Source organism: Mauremys mutica, chromosome 2 (genome assembly GCF_020497125.1).
Source record: "Mauremys mutica isolate MM-2020 ecotype Southern chromosome 2, ASM2049712v1, whole genome shotgun sequence".
Lineage (NCBI taxonomy): Eukaryota > Metazoa > Chordata > Testudines > Geoemydidae > Mauremys > Mauremys mutica.
Window position 1 is genome coordinate 42,188,724 of NC_059073.1, and position 12,433 is coordinate 42,201,156.

Consider the following 12,433-nt stretch of genomic DNA (forward strand, 5'->3'; position numbering starts at 1 on the left):
ATGCTGCTGCCATAGAAATCATCAAAGCCCCACGTCCCATTGATTCCTGTGATGGCAGGATAGGGCTCAGTGGCAGGAGAGAAGCAAGATCATTTATTGGAAATCAACATGAAGAGTGGATTTTTATTTTTTTATTTTCAAAGTGGAAGACATTGATTTTATGACATCATCCTATTGTGAGTACCTTATTTCTAATCTTCCATATAGTGCACAGTGATTTTGCTGGATGGATATTTGTACAGTAAAATGACAGTTCCTCATTGCATTAGTACTGAATAAGAATATTCTGATAGGTTTAGAGAACAACATTAGGTGCTGATCCCACAGCCTTTCCTCACACGAGTAACCCGTACTCACAGAGGAAAGGTGAGGATTAATACAACAAAGGTGTTCCCAACTCTGCCCTGTTTAGACAATTAGCATTGCTGTATTGGAGGGACACAGACACTGAATTAGCTGGGTAGATAGTGGGAGAGTAAGGTGACCCAATCCTTCAGTATTTACCTATTCCTTATTCATGCAACCCCGCACTGAAGTAATAATATGAAAGCAATGGGACTCAATGAAAGTTTCACCTGAGCAAGGATTGAAAAGGGACAGTACAAAAGTGGGCCTTCGTATATTAGTAGGTAGAGGGAATGGTCAAATATATCACCTGAGCACATGTACCAATTTTCATCAAATGTTTCCTAATTCAAAATCCCCTCCTGATGGCTGAGTCCTGTTGAAAGGAAGAATCTGATAAAGTTATGTAATTTATGGCTTTGATATACAATATCCCTGGGGGCAATAGGCTTATTGTCCTTTAAATAAAATAATGGGTTTCTCTTTGTAACTTTATTAATATGACTGTGACATATGTAGTCACTAATGCACTATACATTATTTATTGAAAAAAAAATAGAATAGAAAAAAGGTGTATGATAATTTTGTGCATAAAATGGTTCAGGACTGGGTGAATGCACTCCTTTAAATATCTGAGTTATCTGATGTCCTTACTCAAGCAAAGCCTCCCTCTACTTCAATAGGAGCGCAAAGGTCGTATTGTCCCAGAGATTCTGATGGACAGTTCTGTTGAAATACTGAAGGCACAGTATGGTTCCATATCAGTGACTAAGGATATGCCATCCAACAATTAGACTGGCTGTTGTCCATTCCATTTGGTATAATCCTGCTCCAATTAAATTAATGGCAAAATTCCTGCTGACTTCAGAGGGAGCAAGAACAGGCCTAGGGCATATTGCTCATTTATCAGAATAGTTATTTCAGTAGGGGTTTTTCAGTGAAGAATAAGCTTTTTTTCTAATCAGTAATCATGTGTTAGTTTGGGGTCTGAAATTAGTAATCGTTTCCTTTGTCATGAGCAAGTATAATTAATTTTGATCTTTCATTTTATCAGAATAATACAACAGAGTATAGATAGTGGCTATTTACAGTATTACCACCACTAGTTACTGTATAACTGCCATAGTTATGAATATGATCATTTACTTTGGAGATAGACATTCAGGAGATAAAATGGACCTGATTCTTTTTATACCTTACATATCTAGTCATTTACACTTGTGCAAAGTGGGTGTAAAATGTCACAGAATCACAATTCTCCACTTAGTTACATCAGTGGTACCATTTTACACTCACTTCACGTAGGTGTAAACATTAATGACTACACAAGGTATAAGGCAGCAAAGAATCAGGCCCAGTGATTTCACTTCATATACAATTGGCATTAGGAAAGGAAGAATTTTATTGGCTGATGGAGATTCTGCAGATTCATATATCTCATATGCTCCTACAGCCCATAGCTCCTAAGACTGTTGTTCTAAAAGAAATCTAAGGAAAAACATTATATAAAAGCAATAAAATTGGTTTATGAAATGCAGTTATACATTTGGTCTCATTCTTCATAACTCACCCAAGACATGAGATGTGAAATATCCATACATCTTGTCCTATGCCTTATATTATACGTTTCAATCTCCTTTAAGGAACTATTGTATATCCCAAAGAATAACCAGATTTCCACAAATAAAATTAAACATGTAGAGTGAAAAGCACCAGACAATGAAAATCTCTGAGATGTTTTTTTTCAGGTTGTAAGCATGCATGATACATATGGTCACTAGATATATATGTAAGCTAAGTTGTGATTTGTTTATGCTAGCACCATGCTTGTAATATTCTTAAAATAGCTCTACCCCCCATGTGTATTTCCCATTTTCAGCATACATTGTACTGGCATAGTGTGCATTGCAAGCAACACATTATAATCCAGAATATTGTATAACATTTCAAATATTTTAAGAGTATCATAAATATGGTGCAGGCATACGTAATCATCACTTACAGATGTGCACAATGTCTATATTAATCTCAGGATGGTTTTTCTATTGTTTGTGGCTTCTAATTAAAAGAAAGGCTCAACAATAAATATGATGAAAAGGATAACAACTACCCCAGAGCAGACACAAGCCACAGACAGCTGGGTAAATCTTATCAATGACTCGCATTCTTTAGCACAACCGATTGTTCATTAAAAAAAAAAGTCAGAGATCTTCTACGATAAATGGTCAGGGATTGCAGATTCTTGAAATTTAATGGAAAGGAAGGATAATTTACCATGATTAGACATTTAGAACTTAAAAAGACAGAGTCACAACAGAAATGCTAGAATCTTTACATTTATTGGCTCTAATTCAGGAAAGCACTTAAGCACTTGCTTAAGTTCATCACCATTTAAGACTTTTTTTTTTAAAAGGAGGCAGCAGAGAGGGGTTAGCCCATAACATCAAGGGACAATTGTAGCTCTAGATCAACATTTTACATGAGACATGACTGCTTTGCTGCACACTCTCATTAATGAAATGCTCCTCAACTTTTCTGTTGTGGCTATCCAGTTTTTCCACTGCAGCAGTTCTCCCTGGAGCCTTTTTGTGAAACAGTGCACTATCATGTGGGACAGAAGGGCAGTTGCTTCAACATGGAACCTCTGGACCTTGTTCTGAGATCACTTATGCTGGTAGAAATCAGAAGTAATTTTACTGAAGTGAATGAAATTACACTGGTATAAAATCAGAGTGAGATCAGTGTGGAAATGGAAACACTACACTGTTAAATTAATAGCTAGCAATCATTAATAAGTTTTGATACAAAGTTTGGGGAGTGATAAATAATGAAGCGGACAGGACAATGATACAGAATGATCTGGATCACTTAGTAAACTTGGTGCACCAAAAAATATCTGTTTTAATATGGCCAAATGTAGTAATACATACAGGAACAAAGAATGTAGGCCATACTTACAGCATAGGGGACTCTATTCTAACAAGAAGTGATTCTGAAATAATAATGGATAATCAGCTGAACACGAGAATCTACAGTGACACTGTGACCATAGGGGCTAATGAGAACTTGGATGAATCAATGCTGGAATCTCACGTAGGAGTAGGAAGTTATATTATCTCTCTTTTTGGCACTGATGCAACTGCTATTGGAATACCGTGTTCACTTCTGGTGTCCACAGTTCAAGAAGAATGTTGAAAAATTTGAGAGGATTCAGAGACAAGCCATGGGAATGACTGAAGTACTGGAAAAATGTGCTTTATAGTGATAGATTCCAGGAGCTCAATCTGTTTATCTTAACAAAGGGAAGGCTAAGCGGTGACTTGATCACAGTCTATAAGTGTCTATGCGGTGAATAGAAATTTGAAAAGAGGGTTCTATTCAATCTAGCAGACAAAGATATAACACCATCCAATGTCAGAAAGCAGAAGCTAGACAATTTCATACTAGAAATAAGCTGTACGTTTTTAACAGTGAGGGTAGTTAACTGTTGGAACAACTGGCTAAGAGTTGTGATGGATTCTCCATCGCTGGCAATTTTAAAAGCAAGATTAGATAATTTTTCTAAAACATTTGCTTTAATTTAAACAAGAATTAATTCAGAGAAGTTCCATGTGTTGTACTATACAGGAGACCAGACAAGATGATCACAATGGTCCCTTTTGGTCTTAAAATCTATGAATCCATGGTGAGTGGAATTGAGATTAATGTAATGTAAATACAAAAATTAATGTATTACTTTGAATAATTGTTAAAATTTATCTGAGTGGGGCAGAACCCAGTTTTATAATCACCATTGGCAAAGCCAACTATTCTATTCCTGATAGAGTGCCCCTCACACTTTATTTGGGCAACACATTGACAAACAAATCCAGAGTGCTGGGTTTGTTATATGTCATGTCAAACTGTCCTTCCACTCTGCCTGTCCACGGTGTTCTTGTGAGTTGGCAATGGTGTGAAATGTACAAGAATCTTGATTTTTTGATGCAATCTAAAACATTCTTTCAGAGTTCAGATAGAAGGGTCCCGTCTGCCATCCTGAAAATGTCAAACATCATTATTGCACTAAAATATTTCATGTATTTGACCTGCTCACTCATGAGGGGCTGGTGGGACTTTATGTACGGCTATGGTTCTAGTTCAATCTCTTGTTTTTCAAACTGTGCCAATAAATTTTCATTTTACAGTAGAAGAACTCATTTCAACAACACCAAATGATTGAAAATCGAGGACCCTCCAGCAAAGCAGAAGAGCCTCAAGACATATTATCTTCAGCTTTAAGGAGACAGAAGGCAGAGAACAGGGATGTTGTGTCAGCCACAGTGTCCTCCATCAGGATTCATCATTTATGCAATTTCTGCCTCATTTGTCTTTCTAATTAAATAAATGTGCAAGTAACACTTTGGATTTTTAGTTTTTATTGTTGTGCTGCTTCTGTTAGCATTAGTTGATCTGTTCTACTACACTGTGTGGGGTCTGCTTGTTGCTATACATAGCACTTGTCTGGCAGTGCCGGAGGGCTAGGTTTGGGGTTAGTGTTCTGGGAGGGATCAGCAGAGGGAGCAGGGATTGGATGGTGGATTTAGGAGGATAACAGCAGAAGGTCAGCAGATATGATACGAGGGTTCAGAAGGATAAAACCGTACAGTAGTATCAGATTGGACGAGGATCAGTTTGCCCAGTCTCCTGATATTCCTCTGGGCATTAAACAGGAATACTGTATTCACATCTGCATAAAATTGAAATTCTACTCGAAGACCAGTCTGACTCTATGATTCTGTCTGATTTTCCATGAACAGAACAGATGACAAATATGCTTCAGCATTAACGCTCAAGATAAAGGAGGGGAATTCAGGAATTCATACCTCTCTTGCTGCACCAATATACCGTCTCCTTTTGGAAATGAAAAAGCTTGCCAATGCAGAAATGACTGTGGCAGCAGCCAGTACACCTGCAGCAAACATGGAATTGCTATAAACACAAAATTGCTACAAACAGTGTACAGGCATTTCTGTTACTATTGGGATTGCAGGCCTAACTGTCTTGTCATTTACCTCCATGTCTCTCTGCACTGTTGTGATCACAGTGTGCTCCTTCCCATTAAGACCAGGTTAAGACAAACTGAATCCTAGAGATAAGGGGCTCCTATGGGCTCACCTGAATATAATAGTCTGTTGAGCATGGTAGTAGAAGGGACACCCGTACAAGTATCTTTTAGTAGGGATCCACATTGGTGCCTTTGCAGTACCTAGATGTAGGGGTGGCGAAACTTAGTGGCCCTCCGAGCTGCATACAACAATCTTCAGAAGTTTGAGAGCTGGTGGGCTCGGGGCTTCAGCCCCATGGGGAGGTAGGTCTTGAGGCTTCATCCCCATGGGGCTGAAACCCCGAGTCCCAGCAGGTATGTCCTGCAGGGCTGAAGCCCTGAGAGTCCCCTCCCTGCTGGGCAGCTCCTAGCCCCACCACTCTGCTGCAGGCAGAAGTCCAGAGTGGCCCTGCCCCAGTCTGATAGGCATAAAATGGTGGGGAGGTGAGGGGCTCCATGAGCCACACTTTAACAGTAAAAGAGCCACGTGTGGCTTGCAAGCCACTGTTTGGCCACCCCTGACCTAGAGCATCACTCCCTGTCTTCCGGTGGGCTGCTCTATTCTAGGGAAGGGTGGATTCAGCCTTCTACCTCCATGTTAATAAACTATTAAGATGCATGGGAAAGTTAAATGCCTCTCACAGAGCTATTGTTTCAGGCCACCAGCAGACTCAGGCAGACATCACTGCATTGATTACAATCAGTTTATATTTTCAAGCTTTTCTTTTAAAAACTAGAGAGCTCTTTAAAAGAGAGATTCTGACTATGACGATGTTGCAACCACATGCTGTATCTTTGGGGACCATATTATGTTAAGTTTATTAATGTTTTATGTATTATTGTGGACCAGGGATTGTATGCAGCACTAGCGGGGAAGGGTTACTACAGCTTCTCCAGGAACAAACAGAAGTGTTGAACCCCACATTTCTTCCATAGACCTTCATGTAGGTGAACCGGGGCAACTGCCGCCTGAGTACCCCCTTGTGGCCAGAGGTTACTCTCCAGCACCCTGCCTATTTCCCCCTCTTCAGGGCCCCTTAAGGACTGCACAGTCCACAGTATTTAAAACATTCCCCTTCTCAGGTTCAGTTTATCCAGTTCTTAGTTAAACACATTGGCCCTCCAGACTCCAATCCCAGTTCAGCAGCTCTCTCCCCCTTAGGCCGGGAGCTCCCAGTCCTTCTTCCCAGAGCTGGATCCCACTTCAATCATCACTCCCAGGCTTTAGGTAGCTGGTTCTGACTTCTCAGTTCCCCTAGTATCATTCTTATCTCCAGCTGCCATGCCATGCCTTCATTGCAGCCTCCTGCTGCCCTTTCTAGGGGAATCAGCAGAGACGAGTTAGGTCTCATGGGGCCCAGGGCCAGAACAAGTGTGGGGACCCTGGTGCTGGAACTGTGCCCCCCCCCTTCCACCTGTGGTCCTGCCCTGTCCCGCCCGGCCTCTTCCACCCGGGGCCCCACCCATCACCCTGTCCCTTCCACCCAAGTCCCACCCCCTTTCACCTGTGATTCTGCCCCAATTCTGCCTGTGACTCATCCCTGTTCCACCCCCCTGCTGCAGACCCACCCCTGCTCACTCCTTTCCGCCCCCCTGTTGCGGCCCCAAGACCAGAGTAAGAGCTCCTCCCACCCCAAGGCCACAGTGGAGGGAGATTTTTCTGGGGCCCTCAAATTGGCTGGGGCCACTGGGCCTGGGCCCGTGCAGTAATCTGCCACTGGAAATCAGCTGTCCTCCATCTAGCCCTATCCAAGCTGTTAACACAGCACAGGTGGGCTGAAGCTGTTCCTTCAGTAATCAGGGCTGGCTTGTCCTAGGCTTTCAACCCTCAAGGGGCAAGCCATGGTGTTACAGGTAGACATAAGCTTTGCCCCTTGATCAGCCAAAGCCGCCCAGGGAAATGCCACATGGCTGAATATTTCTAGAAAGGCATCAGCCAGCACTTCAGGGTAGTGGGTGGCATAATGTACTATAACCAGATACCAGAATGTATTTTTCCCCTGTTCAGGTAACTCTGCTGAGGTCCCCTGCAATGTCACAGTGAACTTTTGAAAGGGTTCCTCTATGATGGGGACGGGGATCAGGGCTGCCTTACCCTTCTCTTGGGTTTCCCCAGTTGCTTAGATGGGTCACAAGACTTACAATTGTTTTGCACTGCCTCCAAAACCCAGAGCTAGCAGAAATTCTACAGTAAGCACTGTTTAGTGTACTGTATTCCCATGCCCTGAGAAAGATCTATTGTAGGGCAGGCTGACTAGTTGATATTTTTGTGGTACAACTGATTGTCTCCATATCCCCCACAGCTCCACATTGTAGAGGGGCATCCACTATCGAGTAGCCCCTGATCCTAGAGAAACCTTTTGAGGTGCTCCTCTGTCAGGAGACTGCCTGGGGGTTAGCAGCCAGACACCCTTGGTTTTACTACAGAGGGATCAGACAACTGTTCCTGCTTGAACTCCACAGCAGGAGCTGAGATACTAGGCCCAATGTTCTCATTTGGGCCCACTCCTCTGTATCAGGATCATCAACAAGTCTCCTCTCTACCCCGGGGCATGCACTCACACTGTCAGGCAGCAGCTCAGAGCTGCCTCTCTGTTTGCCAGCTTGCAGCCCTGGATCAGAGACAAGGGCATCTGCTTTCTACTTTGGGTACCAATACAAGTGAACCAGGGCCAGGAATTTAGGTCATTCGCCAACAAGACCTCAACCAGCAGCTGGGAATAGATCCTGACATCCTTAGGCTCCTGAATGTCATCTCACTTAAGGAGGATCCGAGCTACTGGGATTTGGAAAGGGGTCCCATTATTCCCTGACTGGTCAAGAGTATATTGGGGATGATTCTTGAGAGATCTACCACCTCTGGGATGCCAGAGTGACTTGGGCTCCTGTGTCTCTCCACCCTGGACCTTTTTCCTATCCACCTCCACTGGGAAACAATATTTTCTTGATTCTCCTCTTGGGTCTGAAATTGCCAGGTTTACTGAGGGGAGTGTCGCGGAAAGATCAGGTTCAGCTGCGTGCAGAGTTGCTACCTCTTGGACCCACTGCAGGTTACCATTAGCCCCTTGTCTCCCCAGTGCTGGCCAGTGTCTTACCTAATGACCAGGCTTGCTGTAATGAAAATATACTAGATCACAGCTCACCTTCTTAGGGGTCCAGTCAGGGTTCAACTCCCTCAAAAGTCTGAGTTTAGACAATTCTTTTTTCTGGGAGGTGCCCCCTTGGGAGTTGGCTTTGTGCTGCTCTCCCGTGAATGTTTTATGCCTCCCCTGCTGACTGTCCACAGAAAAATCTGCCACTTTCCCAGCTATGCAAACTTCCCTGGGATTTTTATCTATTAGCCATGATAGGTCGGGGGGCAAAGGTGATAGAGTTCTTCGAGACTCATTAATTTTTAAGCCTCCTCAACAGTGGTGACTCCCCAGCCAGATACCCACTTTCTTATATACCCCTTAATTTGTACTGCAACTTCTGCATAGCTCATATTCCCTTTTTTCTGACTCCCTGAAATTTCCTCCTATATGCTTCAGGTATGAAGTTTAAATTTCAGCTATAATGCTTGTTTACACAGCCCATAATCTTTCCAGGCCCTCCCTGACAGCAGCGGAGCCAGATGCCGCACCAACTCCTGCTCCACCTAGTTCAATTCACACCCCCTTTCAAATGCATTCAAAAACATATTCATGGCCTCCCTGTCCCTAAAGTGAGGAAATAATTTGGAGTCTATGTCACTCCTCAGACCAGGCATATGGTTCTCCACTTACCAGAACAGGAGTTTTCTGGCACTGTCTCTGCATGTTGTGTTTGTGCTGTTGCTACATGTCCTTCTCTTTTTGCTCATGTTGATGCTTCTTCTCATTGTGCTGGTGCTTCTTTTTCTCAATCTTCCAGCCTTCGTTGCTGCAAATCTCTCTCAAACGAAAGTTGTTTCTTCTGAAACTGCAGCGTCTTTGCTCTTCTGGATCACTCAACCTTGCTGCATCTACATTGTCTGGGGAACCATTTGTAGCACTATCTTCTTGATTACCACAGGCCTTGTAGGAGGAAAAAGACCCTCTTTGTCCTTATTTGGAGCAGGTGCCTCCTCCTCCTGGCTAGAGTCAGAAGAGTGCAGCATGACCACCAACTCTGATTTCTTCTGAATAGGAGCAGTCAGACTGCTGTGTGAACACGCTCAGAAGCTGATATGTCTTCAGCTGTTCATAACTCAGTTTTTTTCTGTCTCGCTTCACTCTCCCCCCCCTCCAAAAGACTATAAGACACTTTCCTCTCTGCTTTCTCCTTCTACAGTACTTGCCTTTACTGCTATGGGCACCTTATTGGCAATTCACATTGCCATAGAGCTTGTACATTGCCACCACATTGTCACAGTTTCAGGGATAACTGCACCTGTTTTCCCTCGCCATGGTCCCTTGAGGGCACTCACTTAAGGTTTCAGGCTCTCTGCTGTCACCTCTCTTGGGTGGAGACCTGTGTCTCTTTCCCTCCTAACTACGGGTTTTAAGGCTATACAGCATTCTGCCTTACACGGTGATATCCCCAGCAAGCCAGTCTGCCTAAAGGCCAGCCCCTGTTCATTCTTTCTCTCAGAAGACAATGACAGTGTTTTTATCAGTGACCACACACATGTTCCAAAGCAAAGTACATTTACTTTGAGGGCAAAAGCATTTCAGAGAAAACATGTAAGAAACAATGAACAGTTTTAAACTCACAGTAACCATACCAGCAATCACCCACCAGCCTTATGGAACCTAGCTGGCCAAAGTCTTTACAAAAGTGGTTCTCAAACTTTTATACTGGTGACCCCTTTCACGCAGGAAGCCTCTGTTTGTGACCCCCCTTTATAAATTAAAAACACTTTTTTACATATTTAACACCATTATAAATGTTCGAGGCAAAGCAGAGTTTGGGGTGGAGGCTGACAGCTCGCGACCTCCCATGTAATAATCTTGTGACCCCCTGAGGGGTCCCAACCCCCAGTTTGAGAACTCCTGCTTTACAACCATTCAAGAAGGGTTGGGGTCTCCCTTGGACTCGAGGTCCTGCCTCTTTGTTGAATCAAACAGAAGACCCTGCGTTTTCCCAAACTTAGCCTTTATCTCCCAAATTCTTTCTTTGTCCTTCACCTGTCCTCTGGGACTGCCTTAAACTGGTATATGCAAGTGGCATATGAAACTGGAGGTAGTACTTCTCTGGAGCTGTTTACAATCTCTGGGACTGTAGTAATCACTCCCCTTTGGTTTCTGTTCCTGGAAAAGCTGTGGTAACCCTTCTCACTGAGAGCTGCATACAATCCCTGGCCCACAATAAACATAAAACATTCATAAACTTAATACAGTTTGGTCCCTAAAGATACAGCATGTGGTTGCAATATCTGTCACGCTGACATCAACACGTGACACAAGGAGTGAAAGCCCTAACCATATGCATCTTGCGCCCATACCTTATTCTGTTCCCACTACCCTCCTTTCAGCTGGAGCTTTGACAACTCAGAAAACTGGCTCCATCACCTGTCACAGCTGAATAGAGGCCTGTTGAGATAGTACTCAGTTGCTTTGGCCACTCTTCCCAAGGCTGCCATCTCAACCCCCAGAGCAGCAAAAGACACAGAAATAGAATGAAAAACACAACTTTATCAAAAACATTGCAGAACTTTTGATGTTTTTATTTTGTTTCACAGTGTTTCATCAGAAAAACACAAAGGTTAGTTGGCAAACACAATATCAGCTGGACCTTTAAGGAATTCAAGTCCCATCTCTGACTTGTGCCTAGTTTTTCCTTCTCCACAATTGTGAGACTGAGATAGCAGGTGACTGAGAGCTAGGCCTCCTGGGAGACATAAAAAGAAACTTTCCTCAACATAGAAAGCAGTTTCTTGCTCGGAAAGTGGTCAGACCTGGTGTGGGGCTTTTCTCCAAGAGAGCTGGGGAAACACTTTGCTCAGCAGGTGAAGCAGAAAAGGCCCATGAAGAGACAAAGCGCAGAAGAATGCCGGGAGGAATGAAGTAAGGTAAGAAAGAGGCCGTGGGCAATGCACCTCTGGTGTGGCCTGGAGGACCAGGGTTAGTACCAGTACCAGTCCTTGTTTAGAGATTCCAGGGGCTTCTGAGAGAGTGAGAGGAAGCCCACCTGTATCAATAGGGGAGAGACCAAGAGACCAAGACAGATCCTTGCAGGAAAGGACTATTGAGTGAGCCTGGGGAGGGCCAAAGAAGAAACTATTGAAGCCATGGAGGCCTGACGGATTCCTGAGCCTGGAGAAGGACAAATGTTATCTTGAGCTTGGACTCTTTGTTTACCCTGAAAGTGGAGGGCTGTTGGTGAGTTTGGCCAGAGAGCTAAGTCCCAAATCACTCTATCAGCCTAGGAAGGCCATTGTATGAGGAGGAAGTGGTGAATCATTGCTATATATACACACATAGTCGGCAATGCACTTACTTTATGGGGAGTTGGCATGACAGTCTGTTGCCTCAGCAGCATCTCCCACATGTCTGAGATCTGAAAATGAGAGCACAGCAAAGGTTCATTAGTTAAGGTTAAACAAGGTTAACCCTGACCTTTCTCTATTCCCCAAGGAGAGAGTTCTTAAACAAATACAATAACAAAATAAGTCAAAGTAAAACAGAGCAAAAACTGCAGTCCTATTTTATTCAAAGCATAATGTCTATAATTTATTAAATAAGAAGTGCCAGATATTGAAACCTATGAGGGTGTGGACGGATTTTGGGGCCATGTAAGTACCATAGATAGTGTAGCAATACTTAAAGTCAGCTCACTTTAAAATGGATAAAGAAGAAAATTCCATGTTCCCCCATGTTATTTCTAGGGCCTTTAGATTTATACCAGTAAATAAAAATGTGAGAAATACTTGCGCTCCCATAAATGATATCACGCGTGGAGACTAAAGTGGTACAAATCTACAGTAGACACAGTCCAAGTCTGATCCAGGTCAGCATTAGACTAATGTTGTGTTTTGTTTTGTTTTTCCTAATGTCAGAGAGAAGA

At 43.2% G+C, this 12,433-nt stretch overlaps 1 long non-coding RNA gene across 1 annotated transcript; it reads right to left on the reverse strand.

Annotated features, from left to right (window-relative positions):
* Window positions 1-2,780: 2,780 nt before the first annotated feature.
* LOC123364836 lies at window positions 2,781-11,903 on the reverse strand. Its single transcript, XR_006577296.1, has 3 exons — window positions 11,867-11,903; window positions 5,208-5,293; window positions 2,781-3,016 (listed from the first exon to the last, which is right to left on the reverse strand). It is a non-coding gene; the product is annotated as an uncharacterized LOC123364836 (long non-coding RNA).
* Window positions 11,904-12,433: the final 530 nt, after the last annotated feature.